This window comes from Barbus barbus (assembly GCF_936440315.1).
Source record: "Barbus barbus genome assembly, chromosome: 7".
Classification (NCBI taxonomy): Eukaryota; Metazoa; Chordata; class Actinopteri; order Cypriniformes; family Cyprinidae; genus Barbus; species Barbus barbus.
Genome location: NC_136735.1, coordinates 3368797 through 3380873, shown reverse-complemented (window position 1 = coordinate 3380873; position 12077 = coordinate 3368797). Strand labels below are relative to the sequence as shown.

At 34.0% G+C, this 12077-nt stretch overlaps 1 long non-coding RNA gene across 1 annotated transcript; it reads right to left on the bottom strand.

The window, feature by feature from the left end:
- Positions 1-6919: 6919 nt before the first annotated feature.
- LOC306872563 lies at positions 6920-10702 on the bottom strand. Its single transcript, XR_013784423.1, has 4 exons — positions 10641-10702; positions 9525-9592; positions 8919-9011; positions 6920-8010 (listed from the first exon to the last, which is right to left on the bottom strand). It is a non-coding gene; the product is annotated as an uncharacterized lncRNA (long non-coding RNA).
- Between the last annotated feature and the right edge of the window lie 1375 nt (positions 10703-12077).

Sequence of the window (12077 nt, the reverse complement as noted above, 5' to 3'; positions counted from 1 at the left end):
CAGCATTGCAACACCTACAACAAATGAACAGTGGCTTATTTCAGCTGTCATGAATCAGAAGGTTTATTTTTTGAAGCTTGTTTTAAACTTGTTGTTACTGTCATTTTATAAGACAAAACCCAGTAAGCACCTAATTATTACCATTAGTTCATTGTCTCTTTAGATGATGGTGTTTGTTGAGGTCTACTAAGGCTCAGAAACACTGTGGTTAAGATAGTTTAGCACACATGCTCTTCACTTCCGTTTTCTGCCCAGTGCAAATCAAGCCCAATCTACAATGCTAAGAGCACCTCATACACATAATTAAACTCACACAATCCCACTCTATTTACTGGTCACTATCAACTAGTAGTTCTAGTAATCCAACATGCCAAAAAGACACATGCCAACACTTTTATGCAATCACTCAAACAAAAAAAAGAAGCAGAAGCAGAAAATAATAATAATAATAATAGTTTTCTTATGCTTGCCCTTCCTGCTGAAGACCAGCTTAAACTTTTCAAGTTATATTTTGGCCCTTTTTCACTTTTTGGGCTTTTTCATTTAGGACGGAGTAGAGATCAGACAGGAGAGCACACGGTGGAAAGACAGCAGTGGACGTCAAGCCAGGAATCTACACAGTATATATGGGAATATATTGTATATAGAGAAAGGCAGAAGCTTAAGGCAAAAACGTTCTAATAAAAAGAAAATGGCCATTTAACCCTTCGCATTCCAAAATCTATTTATTTTATTTAAACATTGATTGTCAAATTATGAATGATGTTCTGATCTGTACAGCACTTTGGGTTGGGTTTCGGCAACCTTGGGTTGTTTTTAAATGTGCTTTATAAATAAATAATGAAATGCAATGAAATCGGTTGGAGTGGCTATCAGCTCTGACAAGATTTTTAAATGCGGTCTTATAAAGATAAAGAGCTGTTTACACACAAAGCTGAGAAATTATGTTAAATATATTGTTAAACCATATTGTATCTCCAAAAATCTGACTATATACTGTATTTATAAAAATGAGTAAATGATGCTCTTACCTTTTTCACCAATGCTACAAATAACCAGGATGAAAGCAGCACTGGGCTTTTCACACTCTGAGCTACATGTGGTCAGCACCTTATATGTATCATGTGGTCTTATAACACTTCCACCTAGTGCTGGTAGTTATGTGGGCAACATCACAAACAACACATAAGACCAAAGGCATAAAAGATAAACTGAAATAAACTTTATGTCAGTTCATACAGAACTCATGCTATAATGTTTTTGAACTTATTAGCATATGTTTCTATGGAACCAAGAAAAAAAAATGCTTTTATGTGCATTTGATACAGTTTGGTTAATTAATAGCAATTTGGTAATAAAATAAACTATATTGATTTTTAAACTTGCTTATGGAGTATTTTAATGTTGCAGATGCTTGTATGAGTTCGTCTAAGTTTATTTTTCTAACAGTGGCTTTGTGTCACTTCACTGTTGCATCTGATTTTCTGTGGTGTCTTACTCTAAATATGGCCATAAATACAGTTTTTCATTCATATATTTGTATTTAACATATCCAAGTTTGTACTTGCAGCATATATGTTCCTCCATGATCTGTAGATACCCATAGGGCCTGTCCAAATACTCACACTTACTTACATGACGTATTTCCTGTATTTGGCCCAAGTGTTCAAGTTGGTGTGAAGACAACAAGTATGTGTGTAACCTTTGACTACCCGATGGACCACACTTATAATGTTGTAAAAATGCAAGTGTTGACAGAGCTTTATTTTGATTTTCAATATACGTTACATTTAAAATAAACAGAAATGTCTGTTCAGGAGTTGCTATGTATCAGATGACACAAATTAGTATTTGTGGTGCTTGTAATTAAGTCTTTACAAAACAGTTGGAAATATTGTACAACATACACATATTTGCACCGATATCAAGGAGGGTAAAATATCCCAGGGATGTCTACATAATGGATGTTTCATTGATTGATTATAATAAGACTATTATATCACTAATGCACAATCATCATTTAATTAGTCACTTAATTATCTCATTAACTTTAACTCTTTGAGGACTTGGGATTTGTCTCGAGACTCATTTGTGCTGAGTTCATGGGTGGAACAAACATATGGCAGGACTTTTACTCTTTGGCCCCTGGACTTTCCACCTTTTCTATTGATATGGGTCTCTCTGAATCTTAGAATCAATTGAGCCAATCATTATGATAATTGTATATTTCTGCTAGCAGTCAAGCTCTGTAATTCCTCAGCAGTACAAGCACGTTGGATAGGGAAAAACAAAAGACACAGACTGTGTATGTTCTGACACTCAGTTTACTTGAGACTCACTCAAACAAGCGTATACACCATAGTGCTAAAAGGAAATGGAGGGAAAAAATAGCCTCACACCTCTTTGCGATCTTACACCTCAGGCCCTCGAGAAGTTTAAAGGAAGTTCAAGGGTGTCACTTAACCGTGCAAAACACTGTGTCTATAAAGAAAGAACAGAGAGCCAAAAAAGGGTAAAACTTCATCACCAATTAAAGTGATTAAGTGAATTAAACACCATAAACTGAGAACATCTGCTGGTCAAATGCTTGTTAAAAAAAATATATATATATATATATATATATTTTTTAAAAAGGCTTGAAACTAGTGGTGGGCAGATGAAGCCTTATGAAGCTTCATGAAGCTTTTCAACTTTTCAGCCAAGTTGTTCACAAAAGGGTTCATTTCTGGAGGCTTCATTTGCTCACAATACCGCCTGGTGGCCAAAGAGTGTAAAACAAGCAGATATATTACAGACAGAGGTGGATAGTCCAGGGGTCAGAAAGTAAAAGTCCTGCCATATGTTTATTCCACCCATGAACTCAGCAGCTGATTTCACCAGAGGAGCAACCAAGACATTCCTTGCAAGTATCAAGTCAAATCCCAAGTCCTCAAGGAGTTAAAGTTAATGAGATAATTAAGTGACTAATTAAATGATGATTGTTCATTAGTGATGAACACCTGTTGTTATTGAGAATTACAGAGGATCAGATGTTGATGTTTTATTGGTTAAAATGATGCTACCATCAGTGTTTACTTTAGCTGGCCTCTTGACCCTTGACGTCTTGTGTTAGATCTCTCTCTATAACACTGTATGTGCTGGTGTAGAGTAGAGAGATCAGTGTTGTACCGTGAACAGCTCTTAGCTGTTTTTATATGATGAGATAATCATCAAGTCCTGACCTGATTACATCATATATATGTATGTGTTTTCATTTTCAGGTTTTGCATAACCAGTCCTGTGAAACTATAGCATGCAATGAAAGTGCTCCTCTAATAGTTACGATAGTTAATGAATTTGAAATCTATGTAATGCTTATACATATTTGAACTCCAGTGTTATTTAGACACACAGAGACATCAAGAACCAGTATGAATAATTATTGTCACCACTCTTGAGGAGCATATGATAAGTGTTCATGTCTAAATGCCTGATCCAAGAATGTTTTTGTTTTTTTTAAGTTAATCTTGACTGCAATTATGGTGGTATCACTTTTTTTTTTTTTCAATTTTCGTACAAGGCTGTTTAATTAAATTTAATTAAAGAGCAGTCCAAAATATCATCAAATGCACGGTTTTTCAATTTTTCAGATTATGAAGAAGTTAATATGCATGTGTGATATTTTATAAATACATTTGTTTTTATATCGCCTGACATTTACATATACAGTTCATAAGAATACAATATTAGGCTTTATTTGTATACTAAAGTTATTATTAATAACTTATACATAAACATATATAAATTGTGACAGTTGATATGCATGCTAAGCAAAGATTCTTTACACTTTTTGAGCATGTTATGTTCTATTTAAAGTTGCTGTATGTAGGATTTTGACTCTACTAAAGCATAAAAACACCAGAATATGTTTGCAGATATTTAAGAAACATGCTAAGTTAACATAATTGTTTACCTGAAAAACAATGCTACAGTCAGTTATTCTCCTTTGAAAATGTGCATTCCGGCCCAGAATGTCTGTGTTTGTTATGGTTTGTGAAACCCACCCACTACCAGTTAACCCAATTGTATTTCGGCACTACATATTTCATTTCATTCATCATCATGTGTGCTAGTTCCTGTTGGTGTCCTTAATCTGGCAACCTGCTTGTGCATCAAGGCTGAGTGAGGAGGAAGGGCCTGGTGAAAAAACCCTCTGCAATATTTTGAATTTGGACTGCAATACCTTGTTCAACCACTAGGTCAATCCTACACACAGCACCTTTAAAAAGGAAATAAAGGGAAATTCCACATAGATGCTTTAATACACAGATCAAATGTATATAATCTTCTTGCAACAGCTCACAGCAAATTAGATAATTTTGCTCGACAGTCAAACTTATATTGTAACTGATAACATTGCTTAAACACTGCTGAACATAATTCATACAAATGCTATGAGAACTTCACTGCTGAATGGAAATACATAAAGTCATTCATTTTCATCAGGAGCTGTGATGTGGGTGTCCTGCGATGCCACAAAAGTGGAGTAAAGTTTAACTTGGGCTTCATCTTACCATGGCAGCTTGCTGTGTGGTTACAACAGAAATAAGACAAGTAAAAAAAAAAAAGAAAAGAAAATTCACAGAATTGAACTTATTTACTATTCGTGAAATCAGATTTCTGGTCTAGCTTGTAACTGAATAAAAGTGCTGTTCAGTATTATTGACTAGTAATGATGACAGTTTCTTCTTTATTTGATGATCAGTGGTGCAAAACAACTTACATTTACTCACATTACTATAATTGAGTAGCTTTTTTGTGTACTTATACTTTTTAAAGTATTTTTTACTTTTACATAAGTATATTTTGTTTGAAGTATGTACTTCTCTAAATTTTAAAACACTTTAGTTACTGAGTAAATAAATAAATAAATAAAATCGCACTCTGGAAGCTACTGCAGTAAATGATGGGCAGAAGGACAAACTGGCACTATTGAGGTTATGAATGCAATGTCCAATCAGAGGTGTGCAATGGCAAATTCTGTCATAATCATAAACAATAAAGTGCAAAATAAATGTAAGCGATTGATTTGGTTCAGTGATTATGGGAGTTTTTGCAAAAGTGCATAGCTCACATTAGACTGAAGTCATGTACCACTTTAGTGCCATTTGCTCGATCTCGATTAAAAAAAAAAATTTAATAAAAAATTTAAAAGTTCATAAAGAGTCCTTAGCTTGTATCGTTGTTAGCCAGAATATAACTTGCTTTTTATGCCTACTTGATCTGCATTAAAATGATACATACCTCCCTGAATGTTTTAAATGTCATATGTCACTTTTTTGTTTTTTGTATTGTTATTGCAATTTAATATGTAACAGTGTTCCTTTAATTAAAAACAACTAGTTTGAGATTTATTGGCCTATCCCATTTTTGCCCCTGATGTTAAAATGTAACTAATTAACTTTACTCTGTGTACATTTTAAATGAGCTACTTTTTACTTTTAAGTAGATTTTTAGACTGGTACTTTTAGTTGTACTTAAGCAAAAGTACCATTAAGTTCATTAAATTTTACTTGAGTAGAATATTTTAGTACTCTTTGTGCCTCTGTTGATATTGAGATGACTTGAGGATCTTTACTAAATGATTCTCATATTAAGAAGAGCCCGACTGGTAAATAGCAGGTACGGGATAGGCGGACTATGTACAAAACAAATAATTATTTATTTATTATTATGTATGAATATGAAGATTTTTGAATGCACTAACTCTTCTGCATGTGTAGTTTTTGTAATGTTTCACTTACTGTGAGTGTGATGTACTGATCAGAAGATCTGGACCTGGGGTCAAGGGTCATATATCCGTTTGCACTGAGCTCATCATTCTGCAGGGAAACAAACAGAATACACACACACTTCTGCATGTAGGAAAAAGCTATATTTTATTCTTTAACTGATTTTAGTCTGTGGTTATAACCTCACCTCATACTCATGTATTGCAGATTTTCCATTCATCATTTTTCTCTGACTGTCAAAACCAACAACAACAACAAAAATAAACAAACTGTTTAAAATATAATTAATAATTAGTTACTAATTATATTTGTATACTTGTATAATATAAAATAATATTAGATTATTTTATTTACATTATAAATAGTACAATGATGCTTATGATGATGAATAATCCTCCAGATATCAATACGATTTGGAACACAGTCCTATCAGCACTATGGTGAACTGAAAGAGGAAGAAGATAATTAATCAAATTAATTGTCAAAACTGATGTAAAAAAGCAAGTGTGTTAATAAAAAGCTTCACCTGTGACAGTAACAGCGTCTGATCTCTGAGATCCATGTTGATTGTGAGCCTCACAGTAGAAGCGTCCACTCTGTAGTGCACTGAAACTCTGTTCAGATCCAACAGATGAGCTTTGATTCTCCTTAAACCAGCTGAAGTTCAGAGCAGGTGGGTTTGAATCACTGCTGCAGATCAGAGTCACTGAATCTCCCTCCACTATTTCACCAGATGCACTGATGGACACTACACTGAAAAAACTAACATGTAAAATTTACTTAAAAATATCCTCGTAACAATTTGCACTAACACTTTTTAAGTAAAATTTACTGCTTTAATTTTAAGTAAAACACACTTTCCAGAATCAAGTAAAATCTATGTATTAATTGATGTAACATTTGTTAAAATATTAAGTAAATATTACTAAATTCTATTTAAGGTAGGATTTATATTTATTCTAAGCATTTAGATAAAGTCTATATATTTTTTTTAAATACTAACACAGCTGTCCTTAAAATATTAAGTACATTTTATTTACTGTTATAAGGTAGGTTTTATTTAATATTTCAATTAATTTATTAAATATATGTAATTAAATATTACTAAAAATATAATAATTTTGTAATAATAATAAATCACACAGCATAGATACAATCATAATTTATTTTGTTCCAACATTAAACAATGACTCAGTCACACAAATGTATTTTTTAAAGTTACATAAAGCAAAACCTAAGTTTTTTTAAATGACAACTGTTTCCCTTGGGATTGGAGTTCTGAAAACAACTAAATTTGTTAAGACCTGAAAGTGTTTTAACCCCAAGAGGAGTACAAAAACATGGGATGAGGTTTAAACATCATGGTTATAATGCATGGATACAAAATAAATTTTACTATTTCAATCAAATTAGCAATCCTCTCAAATAGTGCAGTTTCAACATAGCACTCTGGACTTGTGCTCTAAACATTACATTACATAAAAATATTTTGATTAACAGTTAAAGATGTCAATATTTCTATATAAAGCAATGTTGCTAAATTAATGTCAAAACTAATTTCTTAAAAGAGGTAGCTTCTGCATCCAACAGATATTGAGTAGTTCTTTTACAAATTCAGTTAAATTTAAAATAGTCTAAAACAATGCAGTTTTAACAATTAACATGGCACTCTAGACTAGTGTTCTAAACATGACAATAAAGAAAAAAAAAGACCAAATGCCTTAGTTGGCACAAAGATGAAAACAGTTCTAACAGGCAAGTGTCTTCCCACCACTGTTCACAATGGTGAAACTAAATTCATAAGTAAAACTGCTAATTATGTACACAAGTGATCAGAAAAACATTGTCTGTGCAAATTGGCCAATAGAACTTGGAAGATTTCAAACTTAGTTGGGGAGTACTGGCATCCAAAAATGTGCAGTACTTGCAATGGCAAAAGCATTTAATAAAACAACTTAGACTTTAAAGCTTGTACTTTTGGAGACAGCTTAATCACATCAAATTCTAGAAAACGTTTCTGAAACACCTCGAAAGTGTAACGCAGTGCTCTGGGGTATGCGAGGTTGAGGGCATAAATGAGTCCCATAAGCAAGGCACAATCTTTAACAGTATTGTGGCATCCCGGCAAGATCTCCTTGCCTTCTAGAATAATGGATAGATCCACTGGATCCTTTCCATCAGCTCCATGTACAACCACAATCTTGAGGGTGTGTTGCGTTGTGTCACTGCGGTTGTCCTCCTGCAAAATTTAGACAAACTAAATTACTTGGATTTTACTGAAAAAGCTAAACTGAAGTAATACAGTATAGATTACGCTAAACTGAGTCAAGCCTATTTTACAGCAAGCCAGGTTTAGTAAAACATTAGTCAAACATAACATAAGAGCCACTACAGCCAAATAATGTTACCCTTAGCCATAAATTTACTACTTGACTGTGGCTCTTTTGGTCCTAAAGGGCAACACTCCTGAAGAGTCTGTCTCCAACCCAAATCAAACACACCTGATTATGCTCATAAATATTCTACAAGACGGACTAGAAACTTTTAGGCAGGTGCGTTGAGGCCAGTTGGAGCTAAACTCTGCATGACAGTGGCCCTCCAGAACAGAATTTGGACACCCCTGCTTTAAGGTTAACCTGTACATAAGGGGTGGAAACCCTGGTCCTGGTGTCAGTGTCCTGCAGAGTTTAGCCCCAACCAGCTCCAACAAACATGCTTTGAAGTTTCTAGTAGACCTTGATTTCCTGGATCAGGTGTATTTGATTAAAGGAACACTCCACTTTTTTTGGAAATAGGCTCATTTTCCAACTCTCCCAGAGTTAAAAAGTCGAGTTTTACCATTTTTGAATCCATTCAGGCGATCTCTGGGTCTGGCGGTAGCACTTTTAGCATAGCTTAGGATAGATCATTAAATCCAATTAGACCAGTAGCATCGCGTTCAAAAATGACCAAAGAGTTTCAATATTTTTCCTATTTAAAACTTGCCTCTTCTGTAGTTACATTGTGTACGGTAAAACAACTTTTTAACTCTGGGGGAGTTGGAGAATGAGCAAGCCCTCCAGGAGCATTGGTTCCCCACCCCTGGTGTACGTTACGGTAATACAATTCTAACATTTTTAACATGACATTGAATAAAAAATGCTTTACCTGGCAATCTTCAAACAGTTCCTCTTCTTTCTCGCCAAGGTACAGTATGAGGCTCCGGATAACAGCTTCACGCCTCATCTCAATGTTTTGGTTCTGTGAATAGATAATTATTTTCAATACATAACCAATATCCATAGAAAACAAACTACCAAGTGATAATACAATGGCATACACACACAAGGAGCAGAGATTTGAGCGAAGACTACAAGAGAAAAGCCTGTAAAGATGGAGTCTGTCTGGTGGTAGCTTTTGTAGCGTGTTAAGCTTTTGTTCAACATATTTACTTTGTTGCCATTCTTTGCTGTTTAAACTGCTAAATATATCTACACTACATATATTACACATTATGTAGCAATTAAGATATGTCTGGATATTTCACATCAATAGGTTTAAATCTTAAACAGTGTTTTCAGGAAACAGACAGAAGTAACATTTTTATGCTGCAATAATTTAACAAACTGTAACAAACTTTAAACGAACAAGGACAATTTAAGTGCAAGCAAGGCACCGGCCAGCCCTGACTGGTATGTGGATGTTTCAATCTGTAATCCTTTAACAGCTCTATATTATTTTTAATATTATAAAAATAATAATATAAAAGTTTACCGTTTATCCTTGAAGACACACCAGGGTTGAAAACCATGCGTCTGGGGGATTTCCTAAATGCAGCCAACCTGTAAATGAACAAACACAATTTGTTATATTAAAATAACAGAATTAATAAAAATACATTACATTTAAGGTAGAAAATTACATGAGAACTAATTAATAAACAGAAGCTGAAATACAAGCAGGAGTTGTATTCTGATGTGATGCTTGTTAACAATCATAATGTCTAGGTAACAATGAAATAAGTTCATTTAAACACACAAGTCAATATCAGAGCTTTTCAGACACTTTCTGGACTGAGCAAATGTATCAACCTATTGCAATAGTTTATGATCAAGCACAAAAACAGTTTAATCTCCAGTTATGTAGATTCTAAATCTTAGATGGTTTATTATGATTAAAATGATGCTGCTAAATTTCGAAGTATTTGTTCTACACTATTACTATTTGTAATGATATCACCAATATTTTTTAACATTGTTTAACCAAATATTTTGTCTTTGTTAATTCTCAGTTTTATAATATATCTGAGAAAAACCGCTCGTGTAATCCACAAAGATTAACGTAAACTGTAGAAGGTATAAACGTTATTGTGCTTTTCATCCAGAAATAAAATGCAGCTCCTTATTACATTATGCGTTTAGGGCAATTTTGGTTGGTCCAATAATCTCAAGGCAACTCGTGCTATAGTCATGAAATCTATAGTTTATTGATTCGTTTTCACACAATTAATTTTTCCGTGTCACTCAACACGATTTATTTCATGTAATGTTTTGAAAGTCGCGGTAAGTGTAACCTGATCGCACTTAAATGAAGGGGGGTGGCAAATTATGTCTGGACTTTTGAATCAGCATGTTTTAACAATTCACTGACTAACACAAATTTATTTGGTTTTTAACTGACTTCTGTATGAGACTGAATTATCTGATTAGATAATATTCTGTATATAGTGATTCATGGACTGCAGTGGAAAATGCAGGCCTAGGTTAATGTTAACTTACCTTAACCTCGAGTTAACATTACTAGAGTTTCACAACAAAGTCAATCGGACTTTTAAAATTCTCATGGACCTATACATTGTCATAAATTACTACAAAAAAGGCAATAACTTACCATTCACAATAACTTTGCATCCACGTGTGGCAATCGCAACCGTCTGCCTCGATCCAAAAAGCGGGCATGTGATTCAGTCACGTGGATGTGAACGTGCTAAGATTTTAGATTAAAATTTACTTAGTATTTTTAGGTTTATGTGCAATGAATTTAAAACAGTTAAATAATATCAGAAAATGTATAATACAATTTACTATTCCCACACAGTTCATTTTATACATGAATTAATTGTGTATTTATTTACAATTTTACTTAGAAATTCTAGTTCTCAATTAATTGTAATATTACAATGTAAAAATTATGACAGTAAATCTAGTATATTTTACTATACCTCAAAGTTTGTTTTTTCAGTGTAAGACACTCCTTGGTGCATCTAAAAAAAGACAAACATAAATTGGGTTTCCAAACATAGACACAACAACTTATTAAAAAGAACTAATGAATCTGTACTCACACGTGACACTGAGCTGAGCAGCAGGAGAGATGTAAGTGTGTCCATGTAGAGCACAGCTATATCTGCCTGCATCCTCTCTTCTGACTGACTGCAGCAGGAGTTGATTGTTTCTGTCTCTTCTCTCAGTTAATGGCTGTGAGTTTCTGTACCAGATGAATGTTGCTCTGTCAGTCAGAGCGCAGCTGCTTTTACATGTCAGACTGACATTATGACCCTCTGTCACTCTCTCAGGAGACTCCACCTGAAGATCTGAACACAACACACACATTATATCTAGTGCTGCTGTCAGACACTGATTATTATTCAACATAATGCACAGAAGAAGAGTGAAACCTCATCAAAGTCACCTGTGACAGTGAGATTCACTCCTGATTTACCAATCCATTTATTTTTATCAGTGATGAATCTGAAATAGTACATGTGGTCATCTTTCTGTGTCACATGACTCAGTCTGATGGTGCAGTTCTGCTGTTTATCTCCCAGATACTGAAGCCTCTGACTGTATTTAGGGTCCTCAGACAGATCTGGATTGTAACGATTTATTTTGGTCCAGAACACTTTCACGATCTGATCTCCAGGAGGGTATGTATAAGTGCAGTAGATTGTCACTGTTGACCCCTTTATTGCACAGATGTGTGAAGAGCCATAACTCACACCCCAATCAAACTGGCTGTAAACTCCTGAAACAAACAATAAATAATTTTTAAACTGTAGCTCTGACTAAAGTTTGCATGATATTGTAGTTTTGATTAACATAACGAAAAAAAAAAAACATCCAATGATTGGCAGACCCCAGCATAAGTAACAAAGAACAGGTTTATTTAATAAGCAAGTATGTAACATTTATTAATGATCCAATGACTTACCATGAATCATGAGCAGAAACGCCAGAGCAAGAGGAGGAGACATTCTGACTGGCATTACTACAAGAACACACAATCTTTAGCTTCAAAAAAACAAACAAAAAAAACTCAAAAACAGTA